Here is a 5,145-nt window from a genome sequence, read left to right as displayed (position 1 = left end):
TTTGTAGCCCAATTGATGGACTTGCTGTATAAAGTAGTGCTGGTATTTGTAGTGCTACATAGCAGGTCCCATTCTGCACCCTCTATAGAGGATAAAAAAATCTTGCACCAGGGCCCTTTGTTCCCTAGATCCGCCACTGTACAGGAGATTAAGGAGGAGGATAAAGTGAGAGAATCTCTCCGATGAAGACACAATTAGCAGTAAACACCCGGCAGAGGATTTAGCCCAACAAAAAACTGAGGCTGTTTTAGTCCTGGAGATCAATGCTCTATAGATTGCCCTTTTAAGGTGGTCTGTCTACCGTATCAGTAACCAAATGACAGCATACAAAAACCAGGGCAGACTGCCTTCAAAGGGGAGACAGTCAAAGGGTTAACCAAAGATCGGGACAGACCAAATTTTTGAAAAAACATATAGTGGTGCATATCCAAGCACCACCAAACATCAAAGAACACAAATAAAATCATGAATGATCACTGACTGTGAGTCCATTTCGTTCTGGCTAGTGGTTATAGATCCAGGTAATTTTAGCACCTATAAATGGAGACCCTTATGATGGTTCCTCTTGAATATCAACAACACCTACTCCAGATAAATGGAGATTTGGCACAGGCTAGTTGCATCTATTTATTGGTTAGCATGATCTGCTATATGTCATTTCTTTTAGTTCAGACTGGCCTGTGTTTGGTGTAAGATATTTATGGGTTTACTCTTTAAGATAGATTGTATCCCCACTCAGGGGGTATTCTGGTTGATGGAAAGGAAAAAAGTATCGGTATGTATTCAGACTATCAAACGTCCCTTCCTTGGGTCCTTGGTAGTATAAATGTTGCTTCGAGGGAGGAAGCCTCCAATATCTGCCTTTAGGATATATCTCTATCAGTTTTCATGTATAAGAATATTTTAGTTGGATGGATACGCCATGCTCATTAAACTTGATCGTTTACTATTCCCGAAATTGGGTTGGAAACTTTTCTTATCAAAGAAGATATATCCAAATGACAAAAGCAAAACGAAAAAAGATAGTAGATCCGTTATTCCAACTCGCGTATCCTTTGGAGAGATATCTTCTCATTGATTTTTCGTGTTAATTTTTACATGGTTTATTTCTCCTTTTTGTTGTAGAGTCCATAGATGCCTCGGCCGAGGGTATGTATGGAGAAAGCTCCGCGATATCTCCTAGGAAGTCCAAAGTGACAGGCACTTTCTTGTTGGTTGGCGGTGTGTTTAGAGTATCCGCAAAAGAGGACGGTAGGAAGGTTTAACAAGTATTATGGGTCTGGATTTTTAGAGCATGGTGTCTGGTTTGGGTCATCCACCGATTTCCATGTACAGCGTCTACGCGTTTCGCCCCTCCCCCAGGGGCTTCGTCAGGATTTAGCCCGTCCACACTCTGTCCAAGACTCTGTCCAAGACCAACACAGATTTGGGCTGAAGTTCCACTTTGGCAACATTGACCAACGCCGCGCTTCATCCTGTTCACCCCCCGGCAGTTCTGAGCTGGGAAAACGGTTTGAGTCGCGCGATATATCGCGCAAAACACAGATTGGCATTGAAGTCAGTGGAGGCCGCTCACACCTTTGTGGTTTGTCGCGTGACCCAAATCGCCTGTCATTGTGCAAAAAGGTGCAGGAGCTATTCACGCGGTTTGGGTCCCATAGACATCTCTATGCATGGAAAAACGCGCGACTACCGCGCGGTTTACAATGAAGAGTCGCGCGATTCGAAATTACTCGTATTGGACTCCGGGTGGACAGATCTCTAACACTGAGGGACCCTCAGAGGTGTAAGGGATAACAGAACTCCCCACCAAACTCATAGGAGTCCAAATATATCTACTTCATCACAGAAGTCCAAAGACAACAGGTGACAAGCTACAGGGGTCCTACCTTCATCAGGGCTTCACTTGCTGGTTTGGTTGAACTCTCAGTGGATAATAGAGGGTTAAATCAACTATTGGCTTCTTTGTATATTATTAGATCAAAAGAGCCAATTTGTGCCAGCGTGTGCTTCCAGTGACCACCAGCAGGTGTCCCCCTGCAGCATCGGTTGTTTAAGGGAATGGGAGTGGTTAATGAGTCAGAGTAGAAGCTCCTCCCTTTCCCTCTGTAGAGTTGCCATTGAGGATTCAATGAGAGACAGCCTGTCTGAAAGGAGATAACTATGTCAGTGCTTGTAATCCCGTGTCATAGCTCACTCCCGGGATGGACTACAATCTCATGTTTAGTTTACACATTTGTATTGAGATACACTATATTGTATCATGTACCATGTCAAATATATTGTGTCATGTGTTTATCCCCTTTTCTACCAGCACACATTTATAAACAGTGGATTGGGGGGGCAGTTATTTGCCCACCACTGTTTAGGAATGCTACTGACGAAAAAAAACAGCGGGTGGCCATTTTCTGCCCACTAATCGCTGTGCACTGGGCCATCATTAGACGGAAGGGTAAGCAGAGACTGTTCCTCCTTCCCCTGACAACAGATAAAGGAGAGGACTCTGTAGTTATGAATGCGGAAGGAATGAATGGCTTAGCAGCGGTTTTTTTAAAAACATTTGTCTTTCTAAATGCCACCAAAAAAAGGTGGAACTGTCTAGAAAAGGACATACAATTATTTTGGATACATTGTTACAGAGTAATCGTCAGTCAGAGTATCAGAGTGCTGAATACTGGAAGAGTGCATGATAACGGAGGAGTATATAAAGGATGGGATTCAATTGGTTAAAGTCTTTATGGGGGTTATTCACAAAGCTGCTGTAGGCAGCCGAGTGAATAACCGACCCAAAGTGAAGCGAGCGGAACGCTGTTTGGCTATTCACTTCAGGCTTGTACGGCTGATTCCAGCCATATATCGACTAAAATCAGCCGTATATCGGGTGGCTTTGGGTCGGCCGAACATGCTCAGCATGTTTGGCCGACCTGAAGTGCAGAAGGAGTTTGACTCAGCCGACCGAACCACCGGCAAGCTACTCGCTGGTGTTCGGCCTATTCTCATAGATGCCGTACAGCAGTATGCTGAGCGACATTCGGCTCGGCTATTCTGCTCGCTACCTCTGGTGCTACCGAGCAGAATAGAAAAACAGTCAAAAAAATAGAAAACGATTGGGCGGAGCTAGCAGTGAAAGCTAGCTCCGCCCAACTGTTTTCTATTGGAAGGCACCAGCTGTCATTAGAATGAGAGCTTGTCGGAGCCGGCGCGGATATGAAAGCGGACCCTGCTAAGCTCTCATCCTAATGACAGAACGGCGTCCCCTGGTTACCTAGTAACCAGCAGAGGCTGTTCCGTCATTAAGATGAGAGCTTAGCAGTCGGCTTTCATATCACTGCCGGCTCTCCTGAGCTCTCGTCGTAATGACAGATGGGCATCCCCGGTTACCTGGTAAACAAGGATGCCCATCTGTCATTACACACTGAGAACCCGGCGGAGCCGCTGTGACATTACTGCGACTCCGCCGGGGTCTCAGTGTAATGACAGAACGGCGTCCCTGGTTACCTGGTAACCAGGGACGCTGATCTGAATCTGCAAGTGGCCGGATCCAGCCGTCATCTGAGCCAGTGCAGATGTCAGTAGCAGGCTGTCTGACAGCCAATGGCCGGCCATTCGGCCAGCTTCGAATTTCACCCGGGCTCAGTCGGGCCGAAGCATAGGCCTTCGGCTCGACTGAGCCCCTCGGCCAACTTCGGGAGCTGTACGGCCTATAGTGAATAACCCGTACAGCAGCCCTTCAGTTCTACTGAACTGTAGGGCTCCGGCGGCCGAAGCTACAGCTGATCCTGCGTACACAGGGCTGCATTTGCTCTCCTTGCCACCCCAAGGCCAGGTTCCACAATACGACCCCCCGTGCCGCCAACCCCCCCACCAAAAGTGAATGGCAGCCAGATGGCAGTGCGGCGGGGTTAGTTTCAATTATTTTTTTTTGATGGGGTCCTGGGGCCGAAGCTACGGCTGGATCCTTCGGCAGCTTTGTGAATAACCCCCTATGTCTTTTTGTAAAACAAAGATTGTGTGTGTGCTCTGTACTGTGCAAACATTTTAGGCTCTTCTGAGCCGACCTGTGACAGTTTCATTGTCACGTGTGAATTCCCCCACCGCTATTGTTTTGGGATTGTTTTGGGATTGGCGATCGGGTCTCAGGATTAGGGGTATAGGTTGGATCAGGCTAAAGCTGGCCAGACACAGGGCCGGTGCAAGGATTTTTGCCAACTCAGGCGAAGGTGCATTTTGTGGTTGCTCTGGGTAACTGCTCTACTTCTCCCCTAACACAGCAGCAGGTCGTTACCATGGTAACTAGAGGTGCCTAGGTCTCGGCTCGGTGATCCCCCGCATTCAGTAAGTTGACGTACTGCAGGCTCTCTTCCCATCGCTAGACGAGAAGCGCGCACCCGCCTCTGATTGGTCCTGACGTCATCAGCCACGGCCTGCACTACGAGTCGCATCTTAGCGACGTCGTACGCTGAGAAGCATGTCGGAGGGCAAGGAGAAGCCGCAGTACGTAGCCAGGGACAGTGAGACTCTCACTGAGACCGACGTGAGACTGCACAGGTCAGCGCCGTTGCGGCCGGCGGGGACTCGTCCTTCAGATGCCGCCAGCCCGCAGCGGCAGCCCACACACTGGTTTTGATCGGGCGACTGTCACTGCCAAGGTTCCGCCCTGCTCCCTGGCGCCGTAAGGCAAGTGCCCATGTTGCCTTGTGCTAGCGCCGGCCCTGGCCCAGACATGCCGCAATTTCAACCACTTTCCGTCCACTGGGATTCGCAGATTAGATTCACAATCATCAGGAACTGAGCAGCCTGCCGCCCACGGGTCTCATCGGCCACCAGAAATAGGTCACTTCAAAAAGTCAAATCCAGGGAATACGTTGACAGGTTCAGTACAGTTCTATGGAAAGATGGGATTGGAAACTGATTGATCGGGTCCTCGATTGCTTTACGATTTTGACAAACAATAGAATGGAAATTTCGATCCCTCTGTTACATTGCTGCATGTGCGGCCAGCCTAAGAATTCAGTTGCTTGTGTTTTATTTCTATTGATGTTTGTGCCCCTGTTGCCAGATTCTACTGTAGCGCTCACCCCCGAAGGAGCCGCTGAATATTGAAATAGGTTCTCCTACCTGTTGGTTCCAGCTACCGGTCCCCTT

Source organism: Nanorana parkeri, unplaced genomic scaffold (genome assembly GCF_000935625.1).
Source record: "Nanorana parkeri isolate BGI_ZX_2015 unplaced genomic scaffold, ASM93562v1 scaffold2923, whole genome shotgun sequence".
In the NCBI taxonomy this organism is placed as follows: Eukaryota; Metazoa; Chordata; class Amphibia; order Anura; family Dicroglossidae; genus Nanorana; species Nanorana parkeri.
This window is presented reverse-complemented; position numbering follows the sequence as displayed.